Source organism: Bos taurus, unplaced genomic scaffold (assembly GCF_002263795.3).
Source record: "Bos taurus isolate L1 Dominette 01449 registration number 42190680 breed Hereford unplaced genomic scaffold, ARS-UCD2.0 Leftover_ScbfJmS_1097, whole genome shotgun sequence".
NCBI lineage: Eukaryota > Metazoa > Chordata > Mammalia > Artiodactyla > Bovidae > Bos > Bos taurus.
The window spans coordinates 187,786-204,287 of NW_020190209.1; the positions used below are offsets into that span (position 1 = coordinate 187,786).

General features: G+C 47.3%; 1 pseudogene; it reads right to left on the reverse strand.

Annotated features, from left to right (window-relative positions):
• Positions 1 to 799: 799 nt before the first annotated feature.
• LOC101904263 (small ribosomal subunit protein uS2-like) lies at positions 800 to 14,440 on the reverse strand (annotated as a pseudogene).
• Positions 14,441 to 16,502: the final 2,062 nt, after the last annotated feature.

Here is a 16,502-nt window from a genome sequence, read left to right on the forward strand (position 1 = left end):
ATTAGAACTGAGGCCATCTGCCATTTAGTCAAATTTGCTTTTCTGCATGCAGGGTCACCTTATACAGACTCGTACAGACACACAATACAGCTACCATCTCCACTGATACGCAGAGGGGTGCCCTGGCCACGGCTTCAGACCACCTTGTGGGCACTCAGGATGCTCAGCACTCTGTCCTGTGTGTCTCTGGGAAGTGACTCCTAGGAGGTCCATCCACTGAGCCGAGTTCCACTCTGTTTTCAAACAGCCCTTTAAATCCCTGAGGCCAGCACCCCTCTCTCTCATCACATAAAATGTCCCCCCGTGTGTCACTTCTCCTCATCAACATGGCTGCTGCTTTTATAATCAGTCTTCAGATATGGTCACCTGATTCTATTATTTTTTTTATGCTGAAGTCAGTCAAGTGTCTTATATCTTACTAGCATATTAATATGTCAGATTCAGAGAAATAATTCAAGGATGAAGCCAACTGATTATCCTCCTATCCATATGAAGTATAAATATAATCTCTGGAAGTTGGTGAAGGACAGGGAAGCCTGGTGTGCTGCAGTCCATGGGGTCGCAAAGAGTTGGACATGACTAAGTGACTGAACAATGATAAAATATTATCTCAATTGATAATGAATGTACAGTGCATAGGGGAAAGTGGGAGAAAAGCGTTTTAAAAATTGGATCAAGCTTATCTAGTAAAATTAGCAGTTGCAAATATTGTTTGAGGGAAGAACATAATGAATTATGAAATTTTCCTCTTATGTGAAAGGAAAAAAGCAAAAGTCACAGAACATTCTCATGAGTAGACACATTTATTTATTTAGAAACTGCTTATTTTCTGTGAACCAATTTCCATTTTAAGAGTTTGTGGGTTTCCGTAATGGCTCATGGTAAAGAATCCTGCCAATGCAGGAGACATGAGTTCAATCCCTGGTCCAGGAAGATCCCATGTGCCTTCAGAGGAACTAAGGCCATGAACCACAACCATCGAGCCTGTGCTCCACAGCCTGGGGGCCACAGCTCCTGAGCCCACGCTCTGCCACCACTGAAGCCTGGGGGCCCTGGGGCCCACGCTCCATAAGAAGAGAAGCCGCTGCAACCAGAAGGTCAGGCACCACAAGCAGAGAGTGCACCCTGCTCACTGCAACCAGAGCAAACCTGTGCAGCAGCAAGGACCCAGCACAGCCCCCACCCAAGAAAAGAGCCTGTGAAAGAACAGCTGAAGCCCACGCAGTGCTGTGCCTACCCATCCAGTGGCCTGAGCAGTGGGCACTGCAGGCCAGCCTTCAGGGGGAACTGCGGAGTAGGCAGCGAGCTCGCCTGCCCGCCTGTGGACTAGACAGCACGTCAGATCCAGTAGCGTTGCACTCAGCTGCTGAAGTGACCCATTCACGGTGAAGTCCTCCTTGGTCAGAGCTTGCTCAGCTGCCACCTGCTCTTCCCTTTTAATCTCTTCAGAATCTGCAGACGTAGAGATCAGGCACGACCTCCCAAGAGTGTTCACGGGAAAGGATGCCGCGCATGGGCAGAACTTCCAGGGTGAGCATCCGCCGAGTCAGACCCACGGACTGAGCTCCCTGGTTGCCGGGAATGGGTGGTCTCCAGAGTGCAGAGGAGAGTCCGTGTCACACAGACCGATGGTAAGAAGTTCACATACATGCCTCTGGGAGAGGCCGGCGGTCAGCCCAGGGATCGTAACTACCAGGAGTCTTAGCTCCTGGAAGCTGCCTGGGTCTGGTTGGTGGAGGCTCCAGGAGCGAAGCGGCAGCAAACTGCAGCTCAGCTCGCTGGCGAGGGTTCCTGGAGGACGCAGCAGGGACAGTAGCTGGGTTTTCAGTGGCAACGATGGCATGAGCTGCCTACAGAAGCTTCTCCCAGGTTCTCTTCGGATTCCTAGTGTAGACGCCGCCACTTTTCCTTCTGTAGATGTACTGCTCCGTTGGGAAGTAAAGGTTGGTGCCACCTAAGAGGGCCCCTGCTGCAAGGAACGTGATGACGTCGTCCTTCATTTGCCGGACAGCAAGGACCCAGGATAGTGTAAAAGATTCACTTCCCGTTATGACAAGAATCCAGACAGTGCCGTATGGACCACTGTCTGGGTAGCGTGGGAAAAGCCTGAGAAGATGTTTTAGAGAAGCCAGATAATCTTTCTGATAAAACAAACTTGACTTTCATTCAGTTTGTAGAAATAAAGCTGTGAGTTTTGTTCTTTAGAGGTTTAAAATTTTTGGTAACGTCTTGGCATTTCTGAGAAACTTACAATACATGTACAAGGCTCAAGAACCTAAAAATATAAAATAGTTCATATTACATTGTTCTTCCTACCCCTTGCCTTCTTGTCAAGTCCTTGCTGCTTCCACAGTCAGCCACGTTTTTGTTTCTCAGGGATAGCTTTCAGAGGTGTATTTTTTTTTTTTTCTTCTAAGTATTTATTTGGCTGTGCCTGTGGGACCTTTTCCATGAGAACTCTTATCTGTCGCATGTGGGTTCTAGTTTCCTGACAAGGGATTGAACTCGGGCCCCTACAATGAGCGTGCAGAGTCTTAGCCCCTGGATCAGGAGAGACGGCCCAGAATGTCATTTTATGGATACACAAGCAACTATGAATATCTATTTCTTCTTCACTCCACATGTGGTGCTAATGGTAAAGAACCCACCTCCCTGTGCAGGAGACATAAGGGACTCAGATTCAATCCCTGGGTCTGGAAGATCCTCTGGAGCAGGAAATGGCAACCCACTCTAGTATCCCTGCCTGGAGAATCGCCATGGGCAGAGGAGCCCGGTGGGCTACAGTCCATAGTGTCACAAAGTGTGGGACGTGACTGAGTGACTGAGCACAACCACATTTAAAACCATACATGGTCGCACACTGTGCACAATGTTCTATGGTATCTTGCTTATATTCAGCTGACACTATCTTGGGGAATATTCTCTCTTGGGACACTATTTTCCACAAATCAGTCCACTGAATAGATGATGTACTATAATACGCTTTACTGGTCCACGTTGGAATAAACACTAATATAAAATGACATCTTGACATCACAATAAACAATGTAATGCATAACCTTAGCCTAATTTATTCCATTGCAGGAAAATGTATCAATTTCTAATGCATTAGGAATTTCTACAAATCTAATGGACTTGTAGCCTGAAGTATTTCCAACTGAAATACAGCATCTGATAGGATGTTGCTGGTAAAGTAGCACGTTGCTGGATTCCCCCACCTCCACCCCCCCTGAGGAGCTATGCAATGATCATTTCTCTTTCCTTAAGACTCAACCTCTCCTCTCCCAGATTTCTCCCTGATCTGTTTTTAAAAACATTCTCCAACCTCTTCTGCCCTTGTGACTTCTCTATAATCTGCTCCTCTTCTTAGCACTGTCCTTCATTCTCACGCCCTCATTGCCTGGTCTGGTCTCTACCTGCCATCTGAACATTGCCCATCATTGCTCCACCCACTCCCCTGGAGATGGTATCAGTACGGCCAGATAGATGGTTGAGTATAGAAAAATGGTTCATGGATGATATTGAATCACTGAGCCTGGATGAGAAGGAGACATCCACAGGGGAGTCTAAGGTAGCTGGGGAAGAAGCAGAATTTAGGTTTTATCTGTGGTCTTCATTCAGGGGAAGATGCTACAGAGCCCACCAGGGAAGGAGAAGTCAGAGTCAGAGGTAAATACTTGGGAGGTGGTGTCCAGAAATTCCAGCAGGAGCTCTGGAGAGAAGAGTGAGGGAGAGCGCCTGCTGTGAGGCTGCTGTGAGTGTCAGGCAGGGACACACACGGGGCAGCAGAGAAAGGAGCAGGAAGGTGATAACAGGCTTCCCGAGGGAGGGAGGGTGTCATGGTGATAGTGATGTGCACACAGTTACACATGTCATGGAGATGAGGGAGGATGGAAAAGAGCCAGTGAGAGGGGAGGGCGGATGCAACTAATACATCCTGTACACTGTTTCCTGAGAGGCCAAGAGCAGAGGCCGAGAGAGAGGTTGAGCCACAGCACAGGACACAATGAAGGAGACATCAGTTCAGTTCAGTTGCTCAGTCATGTCCGACTCTTTGCGACCCCATGCATCGCAGCACGCCAGGCCTCCCTGTCCATCACCAAGTCCCGGAGTTCACTGACACTCACATCCATCGAGTCAGTGATGCCATCCAGCCATCTCATCCTCTGTGGTCCCCTTCTCCTGCCCCCAATCCCTCCCAGCATCAGGGTCTTTTCCAATGAGTCAACTCTTTGCATGACATAAACATAAAAGTTGATAAATAAAAACATAGGTGTTCAAGTCAAGATTTTGATAAAATGCTCTTTTAAGGAATACAATTGAGATTTTAAGGAACTCCTTTTAAGGAATATAGAAATAAAATTGCAGGTGAGATATTAACTCTTAGATGATGATTCACAAGAATGACTCCCTTGCCTAAAGAGTGACACCATCAGAAGCAATTCTGTGCAGAGGTGAGCAGGGAGACGGCACAGCACCGTGGTGGAGACAAGTGGTCGATGGAGACACTGGGCCTTCATGGGAGGAGGGGGTTCCTGAAGACCCCACACGCCAGTGTGCCGAGAACATCGAGCAGGAGTTACTTGAGCCATTGAGAGTCACTGTACTTGAAGGGGTTTTTGTTTAAATATAATTTTATTTCTTTTGGCTGCCCTGGGTGTTCTTTGCTGCCTGCAGGCTCTCTCCACTTGTAGCGAGCAGGGCCTGTGCTCTAGTTGGGTGGTTGGGCTTCCCGCTTTGGTGGCTCCTCTTGCTGTGGAGCACTGGGCTCTAGGATGCCTGGGCTCAGTCTTTGCGGTGTACAGACTTAATTTCTCTGTGGCATGAGGGATCTTCTGGGGACCAGAGATCGAACCGGTGTTCCCTGCCCTGCAAGTAGATTCTTAACCACTGGACCACCAGGGAAGCCCCTGTACTTGAAGTTTTCATTGGAGCTACCTAAAACATGATAAAAGTGATCTCAGCAAAAGGGGGAAGGAGCAGTGAGCACACAGCCTGCCTTCCACCAAAGAGAGCCTGCTGGGTTTGCACAGACCCCTTTCCGTTTCTGAATCGCAGTTGTCATTTACTCACTTCCTCTTTTTCCACCTGAAACCCACACATCTCTTAAATTCTCCAAGCAATCTTCCTGGTGGCTATCTTCCATGGAAGTAGAATTTCTAGGCAAAAGATTCTATGCAATCTTTCTATGTGAATATCAGAAGAAGGTGAACATTTTGTTTGAGGTTATGGTTCTGGAAATTCAGAATTAAATATGTTTCAGCTCACATTGGCCAAACCTGCTGTACCTGGCCTCAGCCTCCTGTATTTTAGCTGGCTCAATGGTGTCATTAAGGTCCTGGGATCCCTCTAGCCCCTCAACTACTGCATCCAGCTCCTACAGCATGGCAAAAAAAAAAAAAAAAAAAGCTCTCTGGTACCATTAAGATCCCTGTTGATTGCAGATCCTGTGATCTTGCTGGTGCCTTGACTTCCTGCAGCTTCCTAAGTCCTTACCTAGGATTTGTTGGCATAAAGTTCAACCAGGAAAAACAGAAAACAAAACCTATTTTAGTGTGTCTCTTGATATTTGGTTTTGTTTTTACATTTGCAAGAGCAAAACAGAGAAAATGAAGCAAAAGGTACTTTCAAACATATGTGGTTAACTGATTTAGAATTACTGATTCAAAGAATGTCTATAAAAATAAAATGTGACTTCCACTCCCAGCTTTAAGAGGAACAGTATCTGAACTTCCTCACCTGGCACTGGTAATTAGAAAGCTGAACAAAATACTGGGAACAACTGTTTGCAGATCCTGGACAGCAGGCCATGCAGGACTAAGTTCCTAGAGTGAAGATGCATACACAGATCCATCTGCAGACTCCCGGCTGTCTGCCTTCAGGCAATTTCCATGCTGCAGGTACAGGGAGGGGAACCCAGATGCAGCCCAGGAAAGCCCTGATCTGAGAACACAGGTGAGCCAGGGAGGCACAGAAGATGATATGTGTGGGGCAGGGGATTGAAAAGAAACAGCTACTCAGACAGAAAGAATGATTCCAAGTGCCCAATGAGCCCGCTGAGTCTCTGTCATCTGATCACACACGGGTGAAATTCCACAAGGATGAGCAGGAACAACTTTTGAGGAAAGAATGGTTACTGGAGATCTATGCATGGAGTGGGACTGGATGCCATGATCTTAGTTTTCTGAATGTTGAGCTTTAAGCCAACTTTTTCACTCTCCTCTTTCAATTTCATCAAGAGGCTCTTAATTCTTCTTCACTTTCTGCCATAAGGGTGGTGTCATCTAAATATCTGAAGTTGTTGATATTTCTCCTGGCAATCTTGATTTCAGCTTGTGCTTCATCCAACCCAGCGTTTCTCATGATGGACTCTGCATATAAGTTAAATAAGCACAGTGACAATATACAGCCTTGATGTACTCCTTTTCCTATTTGGAACCAGTCTGCTGTTCCATGTTCAGTTCTAACTGTGGCTTCCTACAGGTTTCTCAAGAGGCAGGTCAGGTGGTCTGGTATTCCCATTTCTTTCAGAATTTTCCACAGTTTGTTGTGATGCACACAAAGGCTTTGACATCGTCAATGTTTTTCTGGAACTCTCTTGTTTTTTTGATGATCCAGGGGATGTTGGCAATTTGATCTCTGGTTCCTCTGCCTTTTCTAAAATCACCTTGAACTTCTGGAAGTTCACGGATCATGTATTGCTGAAGCCTGGCTTGGGGAATGTTGAACATTACTAGTGTGTGAGATGAGTGCAATTGTGTGGTAGTTTGAGCACTCTTTGGCATTGCCTTTCTTTGGGATTGGAATGAAAACTGACCTTGTCCAGTCCTGTGGCCACTGCCGAGTTTTCCAAATTTGCTGGCATATTGAGTGCAGCACTTTCACAGCATCATCTTTTAGGATTTGAAATAATAGATGAAAAAATAGTTGGAGAAACAGCAGAAACAGTGGCTGACTTTATTTTGGGGGGCTCCCAAATCACCACAGATGGTGATTTCAGCCATGAAATTAAAAGATGCTTATTCCTTGGAAGGAAAGTTGTGACCATCTTAGATAGCATATTAAAAAGCAGAGACAATACTTTGCCAACAAAAGTCCATCAAAGCTATGGTTTTTCCAGTGGTCATGTATGGATGTGATAGTTGGACTATAAAGAAAGCTTAGCACAGAAGTATAGATGCTTTTGAACTGTGGTGTTGGAGAAGATGCTTGAGAGTTCCTTGGACTGCAAGGAGGTCCAACCAGTGAATCCTAAAGGAGATCAGCCCTGGGTGTTCATTGGAAGGACTGATGCTGAAGCTGAAACTCCAAAACTTTGGTCACCTGATGTGAAGAGCTGACACATTAGAAAAGACCCTGATGCTGGGAAAGATTGAGGGCAGGAGGAGAAGGGGATGACAGAGGATGAGATGGTTGGATGTCATCACCAATTCAACGGACATGAGTTTGGGTGAACTCAGGGAGTTGCTGATGGACAGGGAAGGCTGGCACGCTGCAGTTCATGGGGTTGCAAAGAGTCAGACACGATGGAGCAACTGAGGTGAACTGAACTGAATGCATTGAATAATGTCCAACATTCATGTGGGGCTGAGAATCCTCAGCAGCCAGAGTGAAGGAACCTCCTTGAATATGTAGGGCATTCAACTGAGACAGAAAATGCATGTATCAGAGCTGAAACTAAAAAAAAAAAAGAGAGAGAGAGAGAGAGATGAAACTAATCACAAGCCTTAAAATAAAGGGCACATAGAATTGTACTAACAAACCTTAGCAATAATCATCAAAAGTGTCTGTTATAAAAGTAATCATTTCCTACTAGGAAAAACCAAAGTGAAGACTTTCAGAAAACATACAAAGAAAACAAACCAAAAGACATTTCTATCACCCAGGAAACTTCAAGACACTTAGGAGTCCTGTGTCAGACAGCAGGTCTGATGTATATTTCATATTATCTCATACCCATCCACAAAATGAATATAAACCCTTTTATATACACTGCAAATATGCTATAATATTCAAGAAATTGACTACTTTCTGGAAAAATATGAATTCTCAAGACCAATATTTAAAGCAGCTATAAGAAAAGAAAAATAAGCAAGGAAGGCTATAAAATAAATTTTTTCAAGAATTACTTCTGAAAATCATGTGAAGGCTATGCAAGCAAAGAACAACTGACCACAAAAGCACCACATAATTTTAGAGAATCAAGAATAGAGGAACAGAAGAAATCTGTATTTTGTGAACATAATTTAACCCTGATAGGAGTCAGACACAACTGAGTGACTTCACTTTCACTTTTCACTTGTGTGCATTGGAGAAGGAAATGGCAACCCCCTCCAGTGTTCCTGCCTGGAGAATCCCAGGGATGGAGAAGCCTGGTGGGCTGCCGTCTATGGGGTTGCACAGAGTCGAAGCAACTTAGCAGCAGCAGCAGCATGAGAACTTGACATAAGTGACATAAAACAAAATGACACACCAGTTTTACCTACTATTCTTGGTCTCCTAATCCATTAAATGCTAATTAATGATATATGAATCATTGCAGAGAAATGCCGCACCTCTAAAAAAACTTAGGTTTACTCACAATTTTTGTTCCTTTAAAATAAGTCAAGCTGTACAGTCTAAGAAGTGCTTGCTCCAGAAGATGTGGAATATATATACAATGGAAAATTACTCAGTCATAAAATCAAATGAAATAATGCCATTTGCAGCAACATGGATGAACATGGTGATTTCACTTTAAGTGAAGTAAGTCAGACAGAAAGAGACAAGCATCGTATGATATCACACATGTGGAATATTGAAGAATGATACAGATGAACTTATTTACAAAGCAGAGGTAGAGTCACAGACATAGAAAACACGCTTATGGTTACCAAAGAGGACACGGGTGTGTGGGAAGAGGTGAGTCAGGAGTTTGGGGTCAGTACGCACGCGCTGCTGTGTGTACACCAGGTGACACAAGGAGCTGCTGTGTAGTGAGGGAGCTGTACTCAGTATCTTGGGACGACCTGTAATGGGAAAGAATCCGGAAGAATATATAGTCGCTCAGTCGTGTCCAGCTCTTTGGGACTCCAGGGCCTGTACCTGCCAGGCTCCTCTCAAAGGACGGGTCACAAGGAGCTGGACACAACAGTGGGACTAACCACACAAGTCCTACTCTGCTCGTTCTCAGCCAACTTGGAGAAAGACATGACGCCTTGTCAGTGCTGCAGTAAAGTTTTCTCTAAGATGCCTGCCCTGTAGGGAACAATTTGAACATATTCTGAACTTCAGTTGTGCTTGCAAGTAATTTTGTCAGGAGAAAGAGTTGGTGAAAGAAAGCACAGCTGACCCAGGGGAAACTAACCAGGCGGGAAAACACAAAACACCGCTTAACACACAATAAACATTAAACTGATTGAGGACATTGCAGGAAGTGTCATAATTCATGCTCTATTTGTCCACACTTAATTGAGTGTGCTCAGTTAAGACACTCTGTGTCTAGAGTGTGCTGTCATTCTTGGCTAATTTAAAATATAGTGTATTAATAGGAAATTGGAGGCATAATAAGGCAAACAGATCAGGAGATAACTGTCCTCGAAAAGAGAGTTGATGACTTACAGTTCCCAAGAGGAGGGACAGGCCACGCCATTGGGCCACATGGGAAAGGATCGGCCTTGTCCAGAGAGGGAGGGAGGGGAACTCAGCACAGGGGCCTTTACTGTGACTCCTCAGGAGGGAACAGTGAGCTGGGTGCGCAGGCTCAGGACTGGCTGGTGCGCGTGATGTTAGCGGCCATCCTCGGTATCTGCCTCTGGGTGACAAGGGAAGGGGACAGTGGCCCGGAGCGCAGCTTAAATGTCACCTCCTCAGAGACACGTCCCTGTGTGCATCTGCAGTGACAGCTCCCCCATGTCTCCTGCCCTTACCACCTCGGTCCTTCACGGCCCCAGGGCCGGCCCTGTCAGCACCCGCTGGGGCTCGTCACCCATCAGTCCTCTGTCCCAGGACTTCTCTCCTCCCCGTGGCCCCCCCCGCCCCAGCTCCCCCATCCCGCTGTGCCGTTTTCTGTCCTTCACTCCATGGAGCTGACTGTTCTACAAGCTGTTCTGTTTATTCCTTGTCTCCCTCCACAGCGTCAGCTCTGTGGGAGCAGCAGAATCCTTTCTTTTTAAAGTATGGTGGTTTTCTGTTTTACTCTCCTCTTGAATGTCAAGGACTGTGAGGTGTCGTGGCTGGGTCCCTGCCCCCAGCACAGGCCTGGCACAGAGCACATGCGCTCTCAGCATTTGGGGAAGAACCAGCAGTGGTAAGCCTTGTTGCTGCCCCCGGGGGACTGTTAAAAACAAGACAACAGCCCCAAAGGAGTTGCTTAGTTATGAACCGTGCTAGCAAAATAGACTTAAATGCAGTTTTGGCTCTTCCAGAAATGAAATCTTGAACCAGTCAGCCAGGGATCTTCTGATTATCACTAGTTAAGTCATCTGCCTGAGAAAGCTTTCCAGCCTCTAATGGAAAGTAACCTCACAGTAACCACTTGGATTCTTTGCCCAGTACAACTTCCTTGTTCCTGATCCCTTATGCCTATAAAAGTCTTTTATTTTGTGCAACTCCTCAGAGTTTCTAACTGCTAAATTGGATGCTGCCTGATTCATAAATCTTTAAATAAAGGCACTAAGATTTTAAAATTTTACTCAGTTGAATTTTATTTTAATAGAGCTTATAGCTTATTTTGGAGAAGGCAATGGCACCCCACTCCAGTACTCTTGCCTGGAAAATCCCAAGGATGGAGGAGCCTGGTAGGTTGAGGTCCATGGGGTCGCTAAGAGTTGGACACGACTGAGCGACTTCACTTTGATTTTTCAAATGGCAACCCACCCCAGTGTTCTCGCCTGGAGAGTCCCAGGGATGGGGGAGCCTGGTGGGCTGCCGTCTATGGGGTCGCACAGAGTCGGACACGACTGAAGGGACTTAGCAGCAGCATAGCTTATTTTAAGATTATATTTGGCTTTTAAGAGATTGTTATAGACTCAATCGAGCTTACTGTGAACGATGTCAGATTCAGGATCTCCGAAGAAGATTTAGCTTCAGGACCAGGGACCAGGATTGATCACTCAAGAGCGTTTGTGTAGCAGAGTTTTATGACAGTGGGAAAAGGTCAGAGAAAGCTTCTGACATGGACAGAAGAAGGGGGTGGGGAGTGCCCCCCCCTTGCTAGTGTTAGCAAGGGAGGTATATACTTTTTAAATTAGTTACTACATTAAATCAAAAGAATGTCTCAAGTTTGTGAAAGTTTTACCAGACCCACTCCCACAATTAACATTTTAGGATAACAGGATTAGAATTTAACAGAAAGATCCTACCAGACCCATTCCCATAATATACATTCTAAGATATCAGGATTAATCAGAAGGTTTTCAGGAAGAAGAAACTGTCCTCAAGCAGGATACATTGTTGTTATATGATCCCTAGTACAGAGTTTAAGTGGCTCAGATGGTAAAGCATCTCCCTACAATGTGGGAGACCCGGGCTGGATCCCTGGCTTGGGAAGATCCCCTGGAGAAGGAAACAGCAACCCACTCCAGTACTCTTGCCTGGAAAATCCCATGGACAAAGGAGCCTGGTAGGCTACAGTCCATGGGGTTGCAGAGTCAGGCATGACCAAGCAACTTTACTTTCTTTCACAGAGTTTAAACTGAGTTGTGTAGTCGTCAGTTCTGGGCCTAAAGAAAGAAAGAAACAAAAACAAAAACCAAAACAAATGCTTTAAGTGACTAAGACTAAGGAATGTAGAGAGAAAAAAAAAAAGATGTTTGTCCTTTCTTCCTCTTTGAGAACTCCAGGCCCCTCTCTCCTCGGCTTCCCTCGGACTTCTTATCAACCTGCCTAGGAATTGACTCTCTCACTTTGAGCACCTCTTCAGCCTGTGAGCTCGATGAGAACATCGGGCCAGAAAGATAAAAGACCTTGAGTAAATGTTATGATGACTGAATAACTGTACAGATAAAATGACTAAACAGAGTCCATGTGAAGGTTACATTCACTGAAGATTAGCTTTTTCTTCCTCCTCCCTCCCTCTTTCCAGAACAGAAGTTCAAGGGACCTTATATCACCCTCACCTCATACGGAACTCCAGTGGTCTGGGTGATTTTTATATTTTCTCTATTTGTACACTGGAAGACATTTCATGACTGTACCCCTGAAAACTGAGAAAATTACTACTTGAGGGGCAGGGACCCTCCATGTTGTCTAAGTCAAAAGAGAACAATATGTGAACACAGAATATTGGGATGACTTGGGCCCCTGGGCAGCTGGAAGGAGGGAGACAAAGGCAGAGGGGTGTTGTTTCCTCCTCCCTCCTCCCAACATGACACACTTGCCCCTCTTTGTACTTAATCAATCCGATCCCGATTATCTGGAGATTGACATGTCTGCTGGCAGATGGTGTGGTCTTAGGCCACAGCATTGCAGGCCACCAGACCTCAGTTCTGAGCTGTTTGCCAGACCTAGGACAAGTCTTCAGCGTCTTGGATCTGCTGTTTCTATCCCTGAGCATTGACAGCGGTACTCCCTATGTGAGGGCCCAGAGGCAGAGGCATCGGCACTTGGGATTGGTCACTGGGAAAGGCTGCAGCCCTGTGAAGGCTGCCCCTAGAACCCCAGCCGGAACACGAGTGGTACGTGGAATATCTGGATGAAGCAGTGAGGATGCCAGTGACAGACACTCAGTTGGTGCCAGGACAGCATTGAATTAGAGCACTGGGCTTTTCTCCACTCACTTCCAGACGGTCAGGCCCTATTGCCACTGGCCACATACCCTGAGTGATATCCATCTCCTGGGAACTCCAAGTCACAGCCTGGTGGCTGGGCCTCCAGAGGGCTGAAGGATGTGTCAGGAGTGGTTTGCCCACAGATGCTGGGTGCCACAGGGCTCTGACAGGGGCTGGTGAGGCTGGCATGGCAGGGCCCCACAGCACAGGGTATTGGGGTGCCTGGTCGGGGCTGCCATCATCTAGGGCCATGCCACCATGAAGGCACCTGTTAATTTCTGAGCTCAGAAGCTAAAGCAAGGTTGAGCCTGATTAGTACTTGGTTTCAAGACCACCTGGAAAGACCAGGTGCTGCGGACTTTCCCGCTTGTCTCTCCTTTCATCTCTCTCACCCTTGGCCACCGCCCCCTCCTCTGGCACAGATGGGCTCTCCTTTGGCCATTGGGAGGTGCACCTATTGTTGAGCCTTGGCCTGGGTGGGTGCTGTGGGGGTTCTGACAATGGGCAGCACAGTTGGGCTGGCGTCCTCTGTGCTTGCTGGCCACTCTGGGTTGGTGGGCAGGTTGAGTGCCTACAGGAAGGCAGTACTTTATGCCATGGAACTGTCTGCATAAAATGGTTCTAATGGTGACATTGGACCTCTGTGTATTTTCCACATTAAAAAACTGTAGCATGTCTGTGTGTGTGTGTGTGTGTGCGTGTGTTAAAGACTTAGGAAAATTCTGAAGTCAAACAAAAAATTGGATCACATGATAAAATATGAATGAGCTTCAAAAACATGACACTGTGTAAGAAACCGGACCTAAATGGCCACAGTTGTACAAAGCCATGTGCTTGAAATACACAGAATAGGCAATTCCATGAGGATGAAAGAGTGAGGAATGTGGAATTTAAGTGACTGATTAAGGAACACTAGGTGTCTTTGTAGGGAGATAAAATATAAAATCTTCTGGATCAGATAGTGATGATGGCTACACAACTATATAAATACGCAATCACTAAAATATAGTGCTCAAAGGAGAATTTTTGGGTATATGATATATATTTCAACTTAAAATGATTAATTTGAATTTTTTTTCAAAAATAACAAAACCCACATATTATCCTCAGTGCTTTATTTCGTTCTCACTCTAAGCTCTGTAGACATAAACGAAGATGCCTGTGTCTGTGTGTGCATGCTCAGTCGTGTTTGACTCTTTGTGACCCCATGGCCTGTAGATGGCCAGGCTCCTCTGTTCATGGAATTTTCCAGGCAAGAATACTGGAGTGGGTGGCCATTTCCTACTCCAGGATATTTTCCTGATCCTTCACTGTTTCTTCAGAATTTGTCTCCAGAGCAAGGAGTCAGCCACCACCACTCGCCTAGGCTGAGACTCAGGGCACACAGAGGAGTGGGGACATGCTCTGGTGGGAAAGAGGGAAAGCATGTCCTGCTCAGAGCGTGTAATATGGGGAAGCCAGAGGCAGGCTGGCAGGAAGAGGGCCGTCCCAGGTGACAGCTTAGATGAGATTTGGCTTCCCCCATTTGGCACTAAATAGAAAGGAAGAAAAATAAGGAAGGTGACAGTCACTGACCACGCACTGAATCCTGGAGCCCATTGCTGCAGGGGCTGAGGTCTGGTTTTCCAGGTCGGTTGCTGCAGGGCAGGACCTCGTGACTGGAAGGAGAGGTTCCCCAACTTCCCAGTGTGTTAAGAAAGTTCTTCATTTCAACATCCTTCTCTGGTCGTCTTCAATTGGATACTCTGTGGATAAACTTGAAACAGTGTTTCTTAAATTAACTGCAAAGGTAACAATTACGTTATTGTTGAGTAACAATGATAATGTTAATTTTCATTATAATTAATTTCAAGATTTCTCATTGAATACCTACATTACAATACAAATATTAACAAAAATCCCCAACAACCTGTCGGGCCATCTGGTCGACCTCGCCACAGCAGCCACCAATCTGTCAGCTTTGTGATTCTCACACAGATGTATCCGTGTCTCATACCCGGGAAACACAGCGCCTCCACACGGACACCATCCTTTCCACTTCTGAGCCCGAGGAGAATAGAAGGGACTCCTGGCGCCCCTGGAATAGGTGCAGCCCGACCTGCAGAAACCCGTCTGCGGAGTCCTGAGCACTTGACCGGGAACCGTGGCCGTCTGGGGGACGACCGTGAAGGCAGCGGGACTACCGTTCCCCCAAGGAGGCAAGGAAGGGTTCCGGCGCACTTCGGGGAGGAGGACGGGCGGCCCGTGGTCCCTGCCGGTGCCTCCGGTTCTGGACACCAGGGCCGGCCGTCTCCGGGGAGAGGACACACGTTTGTGAATCGGGACTATCGGGGTCCATGGGGGAGGCTGGGAAGACTGGACATGTCTGCGTGCATCCGTGTGGTCCGCACCTCCGGGCGCGTGGGAAACATGGAGAAGGTGTAACCCCGCGGACGCCGGCGCCGTGACCTTTCCTGCTCGCGCTCAGCTGCCCCGGCGGTGCCCGCGGGCAGAAGGGGCCCCGCGGCGCGCTGGTCCACCCGGCCGGGCAGCGACACCGACCGCCGCCGCCCGCCCAGGCCGCGGACCTGCAGCGCGAATCTCCGGAAACAGCAGGCTCTTCCCGGGTCTCACGGCACCGGGAGCGTTGCCGCTGTCACCCCCGGCCTCTGGAGCTCTGCCCCGGGCTCGGCGGCCGAACCTTCGCGGGAGTCGCCAACGTTCCCCAGGAAGGGACCGGCTCACGGCGGCCGCTGGGTGGCTCCCGACGGGCGGCGCACACGGCCCCGGGAGGACCCCGACCGCCGGGCCGCCCTGACGCCCCGCTTGTCCCGCGCGTCCGCCTGGGAGCCGGCTCCCGGCCCGGCAGGGCGCGGAGACCCAGACACCAGTCGGGAGGGCGGGAGCTGGGAAGACCTCCTCGGGCAGCTGCGGGAGAAGGCGCGCTCCTCAGCGATTCCCGAGGCTGGGCCCCAGGCGGCCCAGAGGGCAGGTCCCTGCTCCCGGGCGGACTTAGGAATTTAGTGAAACTTAGATTGTGTGGACTGTAAAACTGAAACCATGAAAGGACTGGGTAAAATCATGTATGAATGATTTTTATTCTGTGGAATAGAAAGAGTGGAATCATGATACAACATTTGTTTTAAAACAGTCTCTTCAGAAGCCATCAAAGAAATGAATGATAAACAACCATAGATCACCTTTTCATATTCCACACGGAAGGTCCAATGATAACAACTCAGCGTGGGAGGAACATTTGTGCAAATACTTGTGTACTAAGATTGTTGATATTAGTATCACTCAGTATAAAAACAGAACATTCAGGAAACAGCCATTAAGACGGATCTGGGAAGGAAATTTGTATCGGTACTGACTTGGAAAGATCTGTATGATGAATTGTTGGATAAAATAGCCAAGTTATAGGATTTCCACTGGTGCTAAAAGAAAAAAATATATATACATTTGTACATTTATCTTTTAAACGAACTAAGATGGAAAGGCAAATGAATTAGAACAGCTAAAGCAGTTTTATAAAAAGAATACAATCTTTCGCATAGCTTGGCACCTGGTGCCAGAAAGAAGTGTCTTCAGAAACCAAGACGAGCCACACCGCCTGCTTTTCTGCCCCCTCCTTCTCCTGTAACCTCCAGGCAGGCAGCTGGCATCCTAGCCCCTTAAAGTCACTGCTCCACTCAGACAGACGCAGATCCAAGGAGGGGTTGGTATGACCTTGGCTCTGCAGACTTGGGCTCCTCAGCCTCTTGCCTCATCCTG